Below are 16,196 nucleotides of genomic sequence, written 5' to 3' on the forward strand. Positions count from 1 at the left end.
GGCAGGCGGACTCTCAACCACTGCGCCACCAGGGAAGCCCATATATCTCTTTTTACTTGGGATATTGTCGTCATCACAGTTTCTTTATAACAGCTGTACCATGACACTAAAGAATTAATGGTGGATATGAAAGAGTGACTTAGATGGTTAATTTTATATGTCAACTTGACTGGACTATAGGGTGCCCAGATATTTGGTCAAACATTCTTTTGGGGGTTTCTGTGGGAGTTTATCTGATAAGATTAACCTTTAAATCAGTAGACTGAATGAAGTACATTGTCCTCCCTCACGTGGGTGTCCCTAGTGTGGGTGGGCCTCATTCAATCAGTTGAAGGCTTGAAAAGAGCAAAAAGGCTGACCATCTCCCAATTAAGAAAAGAATTCCTGCCCAACAGCCTTTGAACTGGGACAACAGCTTTTTTCCTGCCTTTAGGCTTTAATTGAAACATCAGCTCTTCCTGGGTCTCCAGCCTGCCAGCCTTCAGGCTAGAACTACACCACTGGTTCTCCTGGTTCTCACACCTTCAGACTCAGACTGGAACCTACACCATCAGCTCTCCTGGGCCTCCACCTTGTCAACACACCCTGTGGATCTTGGGACTGTCAGCTTCCATAAACATGCGAGCCAATTCTTTATAATAAATAGAGAGAGAGAGAGAGAAAGGGAGGGAGGAAGGGAGGAAAGGAAGGAAGGGAGGGAGGGAGGGAGGGAGGGAGGGAGGAAAGAAAGAAAGATTCTGTTTCTCTGGAGAATCCTGACTAATAAGTGAGCTTTCCTAATGTTCAGATGTTGTGTCTCTCAGTTGCCTCAAAATACACTTTCAAGGTGATTTTACAAGCTTTTGCACAGCTTCCATATAAACCATGTGGTACCACCACCATAGTTCAGATACATTAATGGACAAAGAGGGAGAATGAGTATGAACTCCCAAACATCACTGCTAAAATGAGTACTGTAATATTCTGGCTGTCTTACATTGATTAGCTGGGAAGGCCCTGGACTGGTAAAATTCTATTACTAGATCAGAAGTCCTCTGGGAAAGCAGGTCAGCTTGTGGGTAGCTGGCCACGGAAAGGGAAAAGAAAGAAAAGCCTGATAAAAAAAAACAGCCTATTGGTGCCTATTGTATGCCATGCACTTTGCAATCATTCATTCATCCAGCAGATATTACTGAGCACTTTTTTATGTGCCAGACATTATTCAAGGTGCTGGGGGTAGAGCCGTGCAAACACAGACTTGTTTTCCTGCTCTCATGGATCTTACAGTTTAGGGAAGGGAGACAGACAAGTAACAAATGTTACGGAGAAAAAGAAAGCAAAAAGAAGGGATAGGTAGTCCTAGGTGGAAGGAATTATAATTTTTGAAATTTTCAATAGGGTTGTCAGAGAAAGCATTCCTGTAGCCAAGATGACATTTGAGAATAGAGCTGAATGAAGAGGTGAGGAAACAAGTCATGTGGGAAGATATATGGAATCAGCATGCACAAAGGGCCTGAGGCAGGTGGGTGTTTGTATGCTCAAAAAACATCAAGGAAGCCAGTAGGGCTGTAGCAGAGCTAGCAAGGGAAGAGCAGCAGTAGATAAGTTCGCTGAAACAGCAATTAACCAGATCATGTAGAGTCCTGGGTATCTGTGAGACAGAGAGTACTAGTGGTGTAACTGAGATAACTGGAATTCAGAGTGGTTTGCAAATTTCCTACAATAACTTAGCTAGTAAATGGTGGAGCCCAGCATAGACCCAAGGTACATCTGGGTCTAACACCCTTGCTCTTTCCACCTCATTGCATTATCTTTCTCCAGAAAAAGCTTAGAGCCTCTCCAATTGTTTTGTGTATCCTTAGTATAGTAATTGCAATAAATATTTGCCTTTTTTTTTTTTTACTATCCAACATATCACATATCCTTCCTATTTGAAGAGAAGTCCCCACTTGTGAGCCTCGGCTTGCCAGAGTGAAACCAAATGACCAGATATTCCTTCTCCCTAGCCCGTGGCAGCAGGAGTGAGAGCGTGGGACCTGGGCCAACTTGATGTCCCTGCCCTAGACTTTAAATCCTGAGGGGTAGTCCAATATGGGGTGTCTAGCAATGCTGGTGACAAGCGTCCGTCAGTGGCAGTGGCGGCGGCAGCACTCTGACCCAAAGCGCCTGCAGCAGGACCTTGGCTGGAGCGCTGACTCCTCCCATTTTACCAGCTTGGTATCATCACTGCTAACAATTTTGCGAGCCGAAAGAGATGAAGGAGCATCCTTTTTCAGCTCCCATTATACACTTCTGTTGGGAGAAATTATGCAAGACTTTGGACTGGAAAAAAAAAGTAAGATTATTGTGTGTCCTGTTCATTGTACCTTTCCTGATTATGTCTGCCCTTTACTGTTTCTGAGCTATACAACTATAATTTGTAGAAAGCTGAAAACAATACAAACGATTCTTGTCCACACAAATGCAAATTAGTTGTGTCAGATAGAAGCAATTGATTATTGCCTGTGGATAGATCCATATTACATGTGTTTGTTAATGTTAAAATTCATTTCAGCATTCCTTATGTTGCTGTATAAGTGTGTGGTACTTTGAATTCTCCTTTCAACCAGTTGTAACTTCTTATCAAGTTCCCTCAATAATTAATGAGTTCAAAAAAATCTATGCCATGTTGCATTTATTTGTTAATTCATTTCAGCATTCCTTATCTGCCTATGTATATGTGTGTTACTTTGAATTCTTTCAGCCTGTAACATCCTACTGGTTCCCTCAACAACTGATGAGTTAAAATCTATAATGCATGTTCATCTTATATTTGTATCAGAGGCATGATTTTGCCACTTAAAAATACTATTCTCGGGTTTCCCTGGTGGCGCAGCGGTTGAGAGTCCACGATGCAGGGGACACGGGTTCGTGCCCTGGTCCGGGAAGATCCCACGTGCCACGGAGCGGCTGGGCCCGTGAGCCATGGCCGCTGAGCCTGTGCTTCCAGAGCCTGTGCTTCCGGAGCCTGTGCTCCGCAACAGGAGAGGCCACAACAGTGAGAGGCCCGCGTACCACAAAACAAACAAACAAACAAACAAAACCTATTCTCTAACAATAGTGAACAGGAAAATTCCATCACTGTCCTGTCTTTAGCTCAGAGCTCTCCCCCACCCCTGACCTCCACCCACTGCACACAGCCATGTACTTCATGGGGCAGGAGATCCAGGTGCTGGTTTTAGCTCAGACCTTAACCAATTCATTAATTCATGTGGCCTCCCTGGCCTTCAGTTCCCTCATCTTTGAAATAGAGAATGGATTCAATATTTCTGAAGAGCCAACTCAGCTCTAATTCCTTCTGACTGGTTTACATACCTTTATGTTTTCTCCCCACTATACTTTGTGAGTTTCTCATCCCTTTACCCAGGTTCTGCTATATTTATTTCACTTTCCACCACAGCATTCCCCGTTTTCCTTCTGTTACTTTCTCAAGGCGCAATCCCCTGTATTCAGCTTCGTGTCTTCCCACATCCACACACACACACACACACACACACACACACACACACACACACACACACACACAGATGCAGACCCCTTTATGGGAACCAAAAGACTATAACAATAGTCTATAACTATAACCTGTACCTATTATAGGATTACATGGTAGAAACAAGTCATTTCCATTCTGCTTTGCCCTTAATCTCCCGCAAAGAAACTACCTCAAAACAAAAAAAACCACAAGTACTTCACTAAAAAACAAACCAGCTGAACAAACAAACCACTTTGATCTCACTGTTCAATTTAACGGAGAGGTAGATGAATAATAGCACAAGTAATGAGCTTTTTTTTTCTTCTCCACCATTTCCCTTGCTCAGCTGGGTCAGGAGAATACACATTCTAAGGATCTCTTTGTAGCAGACGACTGACTGCTCAGGCCTGCAATGGCAAAGACTCAGGAGTTCCTGGTTCTTTTCCTGCATTTCACAGAACAGAACAAGAGTCCTCAAGGTCAACCACCCTCAGGGAATCTGCTCTTACAAAATGCTTTCCTGTATATTTTTCTACCAAGTTCAGTTAAGAATTCAGATGGTATCTTTTCTATCTAAAGAAAAGACCCAGGGGGGAAAACCAAATTCGATTCTCCCAAGAGTTGTTTCTAACATTTAATTGCAGGCCAGTGTGATGTGATGTCTAAGGTTTCTCACAGCTCATAAAATATCGGGGTGTTTGAAGGTTGAAGAAATTGTGCCAAACAAAGAAGGCAGAGGGACTTCCAGGCCAAGGAAGTGCATATGCAAAGCACAGACTCTTCAAAGACCCCAATTTTCTTGGCAGGGGGAGTAAGTATTTCAATGTGGCTGCAGCACGGGTGGTGGTGGGGGCGCTGTGTAGTGTGGAGGAGGGAGAAAGCAAGGGGATTATGAGGAGGTAGGTCTGCAGAGATAAGTGAGAGCCAGACTGCAAGGGCCAAACTGTCCCTGCACGGCGAGGGAGCTCACAAAAGGAGGCCTCCCTCAGACTGGCCTCTTTATAATCCAACGAAACATGGAGATGTGACTTAGAAAACTTCCCCTTTGAGGTACTCATTCAAACTAAGAGCGTTTCCCCACACACAACACCAAGAAGTCATTGGACCCTCATGTTTGCTGAAAAGTACAACTACAGAAAATGGATGCATATTTGGGAGTTGTTGCTCTTCTCCATGCAAACATATGCGGGTGATGATCTTTCCCTCCCCACGCCCCACCCTCTCTCCAGTATTAAGAAGTCATTGAGCAACCATCAATAGAAGTAAACAAGCATAGTTGCAATAATTCCAAATACTTTATGGTACATTCATGACTCAGGAATGCGTGTCAAAGAACATGATTGTTCTTCGTCAGAGAATTTCAAATGCATACTCACTTTGATTTTGGTCTCTTGAGGGACATATGGACAGGTGATGATGCTTCAGTCTCCTTGTTTCCTGGCCAGCACTGAAACCGAGCAGGACTCTGTGGGGCTCCTGGGCATGGAAGCCTTTCTGTGTCTCCCATTCCTTGTTTCCAGGGAACAGACCCCCCCCACACACTTCATGACCTTCCTTGAGTTCCAAAAGGGCAGATTAGAACAATTGCTAATCAGGGAAGGGAGGGCAGCAGAGACAAGGGAGGAGCAGCTAAGAAACAATAGTGCAAGGGATACACATAACAATATCTTTAAACTCTTTACAGAAATAAAACCCCCAACAAATGGAAGATGTCAGCATTCTTCATTCCAGAGGAAACCACCAACAGATTACCTGAGACCAGATTAAAGGAGTGCAGGCCCTGTGCACACTCTGATCTCATCAGCAACCCCGCCCTTGAACTATTGCTATAAAACTCCTCACCAACTCCTCCTGGGTTGGGACACACAATTCTGAGAGGCACAAGCCCACTGTGCCTGGCAAAGCAATAAAGCCATTCTTTTCTACTTTATCCAAAACTCTGTCTCTGAGGTTCAATCTGGCACCGGTGCACAGAGGCCAAGTTTTCAGCATCAGCACTGGGCTCTCTGCTGGGGCGTGCCTCTCTGTGCCTGGTGAATTTATGAGGAGGAGAGGACTGGTAAAAAGGACTGCCATTTTGATAAACTCACACAGTTGCCTGAATCTAAGATCTCCTGCTCCAAGGTACAACCAGCCTGGAACAAAACAAGAGAGCAGATCTGCCTTCAGTATACTCCCACCTCATTCTTGTCCTGTCTCTTCCCCACTGAGACTCACCATGTGTCTTAAGCAGCTCAGGCTGCCATAACTAAATACCACAGACTGGATGGCTTAACCTTCTCACAGTTCTGGAGGCTGGAAAGCCAAGATGAAGGTGCCAGCAGGGTCAGTTTCTGGTGAGAGTTCTCTCTCCTTGGGTTGCAGACAGCTGCCTCTGCTGTATCCTCATATGGCCTTTCCTCTGTGCTTGCCCAGAGAGAGAGGTATTCTCTGTCTCTGTCTGTCTTTCTCTCTCTCTCTCCCCTCCCCCCTTTCTCCTTCTTATAATGGCACTAATCCCATAATGAAGGCCCCACCCTCATGAGTTTATCTAACTTTAACTGCCTCCCAGTGGCCCCATCTCCAAATACCATCAGTTGGAGGTTAAGGCTTTAACATATGAATGTGGGGGACAAACATTTAGTCCCTAACATTCTGCCCCTGGCCCCCACCCCCAATTTCATGTCCTTCTCACATGCAAAATACCTTCATTCCATCCCAATAGCCCTATAAGTCCTAACTCATTCCAACATCAACTCTAAATTCCAAAGGCTCATTTTAAACATCATCTAAATCAGATACAGGTGAAACTTGAGAGATGATTCGTCCTGATGCAAAATTCCTCTTCAGCTGTGAACTTACGAAAACAGACAAGTTATGTGCTTCCAATATATAATGGTAGGACAAGCATAGGACAGAATTCCCATTCTAGGAGGGAGAAATAGGAAAAAAGGAAAGGGTGGCAGGTCCTAAGCAAGTCCAAAACCTAGCAAGGCAAACTCCATCAGATATTAAGGCTTGAGAAAAATCTTCTTTGGTTTGGTGTTCTTCCTTCAGAACCTACTAGGGCAGGGGTCCCAGGGAGTGGGAGCAGCTGTCCTCATGAACTCAGAATCTAATATGGTGTCCTTCCTCCCTTTCCTTTAGGAAGAGCACAAGCTCACAGCCAGATAGGTCTATGTCCCTGTCTTGTAGAATCCAAGAAGGCCAAGAGCCTTCCTTCACTCTGTCCCCTTCAGTTCAAACTGACAGTGTTCCTGCTCCTATAACCCCATAAACTTTGATCGATTGAGTGATAGAGCAGCCACACCCTTAGTGTTCTCTTCAGAACTTGCTTTCTCACTTTTTTTAATACAGACAGGATGAGAGCTTTCCACATCTTCAAGTTCTGGTTCCTTTTTGCTTAACAATTTCCTCTTCAGTTCCTTTCTCTCGTCTCTCATTCTTCAGTCAGAAGGAATCAAAACAATCCTTCAACACTTTGCTTAGAAATCTCCTCAGTTAAATATCCAGTTTTATCGTTCATAAATTCTACCTTGCACAAAACACTAGAACACAGTTCAGCCAAGTTCTTTGCCACTTTATAGCAGAGATCACCTTCCCTCCAATTTCCAATCATGTGCTCTTCCCTTCCATCTGAGACTTCACCAGAACTGCCCTTAATGTCCATATTTCAAGTGTGCACTTCAAAACTCTTCCAGCCTCTTGCCCATCATCCAGGTCCAAAGCTGCTTCCACATTTTTAGGTACTTCTTACAGCAACACCCCACTTCTCAGTACCCAAATCTCTCTTAGTCTGGGTTCTCCAGAGAAGCAGAACAAATATATAAAGAGATTTCTTATAAGGCACTGGCTTACACAATTATGGAGGCTGACAAGTCTCAAGAGCTACAGTCAGCAAACTGGAGACCCAGGAAAGCCAACAGAGTCCAAGTCCAAAGGCAGGAGAAGACTCATGTTCCAGCTAAAAGGCAGTCATGCAGAGAGAAAGAATTCTTTCTTCCTCAGCCTTTTAATTCTATTCAGGCCTTCAGTGGATTGGATGAGGCCATTCACACTAGGGAGGGCAATCTGCTTTACCCAGCCTACTGATACAAATGTTAAGCTCACTCAGAAACATCCTCACAGACATGCCCCCAAATTATGTCTAACCAAATATCTGGGCACCCCATGGTCTGGTCACATTGACACATAAAATTAACCATTGCACCAGGTCGGTCTGCCTTGACATGCTTTTCTGTTTTTTCCTCACATGTCTAACCCTAACCTCACCTGTTCACCACAATTTTCTGATTTTGTCCAATAATCAGAATCTTTCTAAGAGACTACTTGATTGCTCTAAAAATTACTACTAAGATATTGGTAAGTGCAAATGACTTAACAATTATTCTCACTACTGCATTTAACCTTCCTTAACTTTACTTAAGGAAGAAAAAATTTTTATTTTGGTAAGATACATATAGCATAAAATTTACCATTTTAACCGTTTAAAAATGTACAGGTCAGGATTGAGTACCTCCACAATGTTGTACAACCATTACCACTATCTAGCGCCAGAATTTTTTCAACACCTCAAAAGGAAACCCCATACCCGTTAAGCAGTCACTCCCCACTCCTCCTCCCCCAGCCCCTGGCAACCGTCTCCATGGATTTGCCGATTCTCTTATTTCCTATAAATGGAATCATACACTATGTGGCATTTGGTATCTGGCTTCCTTCACTTACTAAGGAAGAATGTTAGCCTCCTTAGCTAAGGGAAAGTGAAAAATGGAAAGTAGAATATATTTTGTAAAGTAAACATTTTGAGGTATCTTTAAAATCACACCAACTACCTATTTCGTTGTTTTACCAAGATTTGGAGAACTCATCTGTGCTTCCTCTGCCCCAGACATTGTGCTTTATGTTATTAATTTTTGCTTTCCATGGAGATTTGAAGCAGCCAGACACAAGCTGGCATCAGGACAGGGTGGCAAATGTGAGGTCACTTCAGGGGACCCTCTTCCCCCACCCATCAGGGAGGCCTTCCTTCCCTGAAAGTGACCTGGCAGGATCATGGGGTCATAAGGTCAGGCAGCCCTGAGGGGCACAAAGATGTTTGTCTCCCAACATGTTAGGTCTTGAGGAAAATAAAAAGCAAGCATGTCTCTGGCAGAAAAGTAAATTATTCATGGGCTTTATTTAAAAAGAGAGACCATATTTGTAGGGGAAAAAAATGGAGGCCATTTCAATTCCAAAAATCACTTCCAGAAGAAGATTTTGAATCAAATGTGAGTCAAGGATACTCCCTTCCTAGTTCGCACGACACAGCTCCAGAGCTATGGAAGGACCCCAGGTTTGCTAGATGCTGGTTTCTATAGTGAGGGTAATCTGAAAGAAGGCATAGCTTTATAGGGACTGTCCTGCACAGATGGCCAGCCCAGACTGCAAGCCTGCTGAAGTTTTGTGGGAAAGAAGCAGCTTGGCAGCCCTCAGTCTGAGAAGGGTCTGAGAATGCACCCAGAAGGGCACAGGGGCTGCTTCAAAACACCCAAACTGTGGAGGCCCACTCAGGGCTTCAGCCCAGGGCACAGATTTTATATGCTGCCAACTCCTCAGCTTTATGCAATCTGACATACGTACCTATGCTGAGGCTTTACTTTTCCTTTTCAGCCCTTCCTTTTTTTTTTTTAAACCAATCTCGCATTTTTATTAATAAGCAAACACAAAAAGGTTGTAAATATTTTTAGTCTTTGTTTCTATCCTGTTAACTATTAATATTTTTGCTAAGATTAAGTCTGGGTTCATCCTCAAATGCATTCATGTTGTTTTACTGCTTCTGTTTCAAAATATGGACCACATAGTCCTTATTTCTTTTATTCCCTGGTGACCAGTTTAGATTTAATCATATACACAGAGCTTCAGCAACTCGCTAAACAAATCCATGTGTGGGTAAAAGGAACATAGCAGACTGGTCTGGGCACAAAGGCCTTTATATTTTTCTCCTTTTCAGAAGTTTCTAAAGTGTACAACTGAACATAGGACTCTGGTTAAAAATTCACAATGATTACTTTTTAAATAAAGGCATTTGTCTTTAAACGAAGTCCGTTAACCCAAAAGGATCCCTGTTTGACCCCATAGATATTTACATTCAAAAGACCTGACTACAAGGCAAGGCCAGTGGCTTTTAACAAACATTCCTGAATTTATCCATGCAGATGAATGCTCTCCCCCTCAAATAGGTAGCAATATTCCAAAGGCTTTGCTATTGCTTGAAACAGCTTTGGGACTCCAGTTAGTAACTGCCTTCCTCCTCACACAGAGGGAATTACTTTGAATTTCCTGAACGATTAAAAGAAAACCTTTTTCTCATCTGTGTAAGTTTCATTTTCAGAAACAATCAAGTCATTCAATAAGGCAGATGGTAATTGACTGAATAGAACTGCTTTAGCCTAAATAAAAAGTGACTACAATGTAATAAGACTAGCTTTTGCTTTAATATGATTCCTTAATTAGTCCCAAAAGTAATTCCAAAAGAAGTTCCTAAAAGGTTTAGAATATATTTTTTCTCTATATATATTTTCTATATATAAATAAATTAATAAATTTATTTACATTTATATCTAAATAAATGTTTAGTATATATATATATATATATATATATATATATTTTTTTTTTTTTTTTTTAAGAAAAATAAGCTATCCTCACTTTGATTTTCTACAGGCATTCCATGCTATTGGTGACTAGATAAAGGGAGCTGGCTGTTCTTTAGCTTGCTACAGGATACATTTTTATTTAACAATCCCATTTTTGAAGCAATCTGAAATTACTTCCTAGAACTATACTTTACTGATCTCTCCCAAAACAAACTTAAAACATTCACATGGATATACAATCTGGAAGTCAGTGTATATGAAACAGAGCAGGACCCTGTGGGAACCTCCCTTGTATAAGTCCTTTCTCTGTCTCCCATTTCTTGTTTAGGAAGTAGGCTTCTTTCAGCCTCCTTGATCTTCCCTGAACTCCAAAGGGCAGATTCAAACAGCTGCTAGTCAGGGAAGGGAGGGGATGCAGAAACAGAGGAGCAGTCAAGAAACAATAGTGCAGCCCTGGGGCAGGGTCCTGGTTTCTCCTCAAGGAATATACACAAAATACCTTTGAGTTCTTCTGCAGGAACTAAAGTCCCTACCCAGGTGGAGGATGGTAACTTCAGGCTGAGCACAGTATGCCTGGGACACCATCCTGTTACCTTACCACGAGCCAATAAGAAGAAAGTATGCACAGAATGGAAGATAATGAAGACTTTGACCCCCGCCTCCCCAAATGATTCTCCCCTTAAAAACTTTCATGGTCGAACAGAATCTTCAGAGTTGGCTTTTGGACACGAGTCCACCTTCTCCCCAGTTTGCCAGCCTCCTGAATAAAGCTATGGGCTTCAAGTATGGGCTTTCGAGCCACAAGCAGCCAAACCTAAGTTTGGTAACATATATGCTATGCATAACAGATAAACATATGTTAAACATACACACGAATATTAACAAAATATTAAAATACTAAGTCTACCTATGGGAATTTATAATGTTGGTTTCAAAGTCTTATTTCCAAAGCTAATTTCATTAGGCATGTCTATGACGGGGTTGCAAGAATGGCACATCCTGGAATGTTAGGTGCCATACAAATTAGTTTAAACAAGTTTTCTATTTGGCCTCCATAGAGGTGTTTAATATGTGGATAAACTTGCATTTGTTTTTTGTGTTCCTGAAAGGCGGAAGGAAATCATCAAACACTGGGCACCTACTGCTCATGAAAAACTGAACACGGTACTAATTTAATTCTCTCAGCATCTCTGAGCTAAATAGTTTATCCCCATTTATAGATAAAGAAACTGAGGTGTGGGGAATTTAAACAGTAGAACACTGGCACACCACTGGCAAGTGGGAAAAATGCATTCAAAACTAGCTGACCACTGAGAAAAAAGCCAACGGCTTTTGGAAAATGAAGTGCAAGTATCTTCCCACAGAGAGCCATTTTTTTTTTTTTTTTTACCCCCCAAAAAAACCGATGTTAACATACCCCCTAATCACTTCTTTCATTAATCTCAATAATTATTTTGCCATACTTTCCCCCAAAATGAAAGTGTAATTATCTCCCAATCTGGGAAAATAAAATGTTCTATGAATTTTTATCTTGTTATTTATACAAGGAGCCTTTGGAAACCAGTTAAGTGCTTGAACCAGTTAAGTGTTTGGGTGGGACATATAAAAATAAAGCAAGCTAAATAAAGAATTGTTGAAATAAATAGAATAAAGAAGAAAAACTGAACCTTAGTTAAAAGATACTTGGAGACTTAACCACCTATGGAGGTAATAAGTTAAAGATTTAAATTAGGAAAAAAATAAAGAGAAGAGCCTTCAAATAAAACAAAGAGGAAGCTGAGAATCAATGTCAGGGCATTTCAATTGACCTTAGAAACATATTTTACTGGTGACTTTTTTGTTTTTAAAACTGATTTTGTTTTCATTTGTTAATGGCCCCAATTCTCCAGTTTATCTCCCAGTGTATTCTGCCTAGTAAAGCTTGTTCATTTTCAGCTTTTATTTTCTTGTTCAGCCCCTAATGACTGACAATCTGAAAGGAAACAAACTAAAAGAAGGCATTGGACTACATAATGAATTGTTTTCATCATCTTGATGGATAGCAACTCAACTATAAGATAAATATAAGCTCCACAATTTCCTAATATTTTCTGAGATTCTTATCTTATTTCTGTGAGTGTTTCATTGTCATTGCCTTCTGTCTTTACCATTGCTAAAACTAATACCACCCAAATGCTAAAAGGGGTTAAACCTAAAGTGACTGATGTTTTGACAGTGATATGGCAAAAAAAAAAAAAAAGGTCTTATCCAGAATTTTTTTTAACTGAATAAATTTGACAGGTAATATACAGAAATTTAGACTTGTGAATATGTTATCTGAGGAGTTCTCAAAATCTCAAAATTACTTGCATAATTCTGGCTTTTTTGCTTTCTGTAAGTCTGCATCTGTTTTTATGCCAAAGGGATATACAGAAACCTGTATGCATTGCTCATCCTGAGTTGACATCTTACAAAGCAGAGCTGAGTACAGAATTTTCCTTCACTTCAAAGGGCATACACTACAGGGTGCAAAGAAAGAAGGGGTTGGGTCCTTCCAGCCAAATGTTGCCCTCTGGCACTCATACTCAACTCCCCGGGGAAAGAAGAGGGCAAACTCTGGCCCCTTGTGGCTCTAGGTAACATTTCCCATAACCCCTGACTCATAAATATTGACATTTGGGAAAAACAAGAGCAGAAAGAAAAAGGGCTGGGGTGGGAGTGGAGGGGGGGAGATTTACTTTTTTTTTAAAGTTGTTTCAAGTTGGAATGTGCATATATTTTCCAAAGCCTGATTTATATCAAAGATACCATTATGATTTTTAAATAAAATACACCTTATCTTGGTATGTTAAAAAACAGTATTATCCATCAACTAGAGAAAATAGGAAACAAAACTTTCTACAGAGTTTTGTTTTGCTTTGTCTTGTTTTGTTTTGTTTGCCATCAGGAAAATAGTTTTAACTAACAGTACTGAGCAATTTTTTCTAAAAAGAACCTTAACAATGTTCTCAGAGAAAATCTTTTCTGCTGAATATCACATTTTTTAAATCATAGTGAATTTGGAATTCTTTATTTTCAGCAGTCTTTTCTTTTTCCTTTTAAGTATCTGTCTCCACCCCTCTTCGCTTCAAAAAACAGAAACAATATGGTTAACTAAGACCTCTGAGAATTCTTCACAGACCCTAGTCTGTTTCCATTGTGGAACTACAGCGCAACCTGGTGGTGATTACTGTAATTAACACGGTTTACACCTGTGAAGGGCGGAAGTTACAATACAAACGGAAATAAAAGAATGCCTTGTATTTAGGCTTTTAGAAAATAAACTATCAAGAAAAAGAACAGTGGAGTGGCTCTCTTAAATCATAATTGCGAGTAGAGCTTTTCATATTTTTTAATATACCTTTTAAGAAAAGTTTAGTTAGGTTGCTGATGAGGGATACAAATTTTAGCCTTCATATATGTTCACAGTAATCCCTATCATGACTTATGAAATTATATGAACAATGTTTCAAAAGCATTTAAGAGGCTAAATATCTTCAATAAGTGATAAAGGAAAGTAAACTAAATAGTTTATCAGTCTTTTGAGGATTTTTTTCCCTTTGCGTCTCAGGTAAAATAAGCACCATCAAAAGAAAAAAAGATGCATTTGTCATAAGACTTTGCCCCCAACCTTGAAATTTTAGCTAACAAGAACTCAGTTAAGTTTATTTCTATTCTTTGAAAGGACATGTTGTGTTTTTTTTTCCCTAAAAGAGAAGACAGTTTTATCTGCTTTTCTTTCACATCTAGCAACACCACTGAGGCAGGACTTGGACAAAATGGTGATTCATAGTAACTTGTAATCTTTTATGTGTTTATGGTACTTTACACCCATTCTCTTATCTAATCCTGTCAACAACCCCATAAATTAAGGATCAGTGTCTCCATTTTACAGATTAGAAAACTGAGGCTTAGGGATATGAAATAACATCCAAAGTCACTCAGCTGGTGAGTGACAGAGGGACTGAACCCTTCTCCAAAGCCCGTGCTCAGGGTCTGGTGGATGGTCAGCCCTCAGTAAATCACTGTTGACAGTGAACAAATGCATCTGTTTCAAGGATGGTAAAGTTAAGCCTGGGCTGGATCCAAAGTCCCTTTACTCCACACCCAGTAATTTTTCCAGTAAAGTTTAGACATACTTTGACTTTCTCTTGCTTCTGCATGCAATTCTTCTGAGTCCGCTAAGTGCCTCCTTTGTTCCAGAAAAGAACAAAGAAGTAAAGCCAGGCAGGAGTCACCTGAGCTTCACACGGAGGCTGTTTCACCCATGAAGCACTAGCAGGGGATCTTTACAACTTTTGTGCCATATATCCCTTTGGAAGTCTGGTGAAGTTTCTGGAACCCATTGCAAAAAAAAAAAAAAATCCTTTTAAACATATTACAAGGAAAATCAACTACTTTCAAATAAAATTTTCAACATATTTTTTAAAACTAATTTGTAACTTATGTGCTCATTTATGAATGCATTAAATGATGAGATGTAGCAGATTTAATAACTACTATATTTTTAAAGTAACAATAAATATAAATGATATTTTGAGATATCTGTAACCCCTGTAATGTGATTTTAATATATCTGTGACTTCTTTTGGTGAGAGAGATACTGTTAATGTTAATATGTAGCTTATATTCATAATTAAAGAAAATGCCAAATTTCAGTTTGAAGTTAATGAAAATAAGAATTTCTTTTCATCCAAGTTCATGGGCCCCTCACCCTCTTAAATTGAAAAATCAATCTGAAGTGAATTACTCATAGGCAAACCTTTTCAAAAACTAAATTATAAATCATAATTTATAAAAAATTATAAAATTAATTCAAAAATGACTACAGCAAATATATATATCATATATATATAAAATCCCTTGATTCACACATGAGATATTCACTTCAATATGAATGATGTGATGTGAGGCAAGGCTCTAAAAATAAGCATGTCTAAGACCTAGGAAGATATTAAAAAATAGTCTTACCTGAGTCTTAGGACATTCATCAACAAATAAATAATTATTTATTGATGACCTATAACAATGATTCCTTTTGACTTACCAAATATTTGTTGAGCAGTTACTATGTACCAGACACTATTCTGGGAGTTTTAGGAAATAGGTGAAAAATGAATAATTTTATTTCATTTGTTTGTGTAGTACTTTATAATTTTCAAAGCAGTTCTAAACACCTCCTTCATTCATTCAAGCCTAATTACAACACTGAGAGGTAAGCAAACAGGGTCTGGAGACATTCATTAATTCCATTTTCCCACAATAAAGCCCACTCCAGACACATGCTACATACTCAATAAATGAAGACACTGCTCTGTTCTTATCCCTTAAACAAGCCCCTGAATTGGGGCTGTCAGATAAAATATAGAAAACTTAATTAAATTTGAATTTCAGATAAACAAAAAGTAGTTTTTTTAGCACAACTGCATCCCTCGCAATATTGTAACACACACTGTACTTGTTTGCTAGGACTACAATAACAAAGTAACCCAGACTAGGGGGTATAAAAACAACGGAAATGTATTTTTTTCACCATTCTGACGGCTAGAAGTTGGTAGCGTTGGTTTCTTCCGAGGCCTCTCTCCTTGGCTTGTAGATAGATATCCATCTTTTCACTGTGTCCTCACGTGGCCCTCCCACTGGGTGCAGCAGTGTCCTAATCTCTTCCTATAAGGGCACCAAACATATTGGATTAGGGCCCACACTAGTGACCTCATCTTATCTTAATTGCCTTCGTAAATATCCTATCTCCAAATACTGTCACATTCTGAGAGACTGAGGACTTGAACATATGAATTTGGGAGGGGACAGAATTCAGCCCATAACACATACTAAAACATTATTTGTCTTTTATCGAAAATTCAAATTTAACTGGCCATCCTGTAGTTTTATTCACTAAGTCTGGCAACCCCACCCTGGATTTCCCTGCCTGAGAACTCTCTCCACTGCAGCAACTCAGCCACGGGCACGAATCGGCTGGAAGTGTGGGGAGGTTAAGGCTCCTGCTGGCAGCCAGCGGTCACTGATGGATGTACTCTGGTGGACAAAGGTACCAGCTTCCTCTCTCTCTGGCAGA

General features: G+C 40.3%; 1 long non-coding RNA gene across 1 annotated transcript in view; it reads right to left on the reverse strand.

Annotated features, from left to right (window-relative positions):
• The window catches only part of LOC131758522 (uncharacterized), an 81,810-nt gene that overhangs the window by 46,779 nt on the left and 18,835 nt on the right, over positions 1 to 16,196 (reverse strand). The window contains exon 2 of the long non-coding RNA XR_009336204.2: positions 15,654 to 15,787. This is a non-coding gene — a long non-coding RNA (uncharacterized lncRNA). The remainder of the gene's footprint in view (positions 1 to 15,653; positions 15,788 to 16,196) is intronic.

Source organism: Kogia breviceps, chromosome 6 (assembly GCF_026419965.1).
Source record: "Kogia breviceps isolate mKogBre1 chromosome 6, mKogBre1 haplotype 1, whole genome shotgun sequence".
Lineage (NCBI taxonomy): Eukaryota > Metazoa > Chordata > Mammalia > Artiodactyla > Physeteridae > Kogia > Kogia breviceps.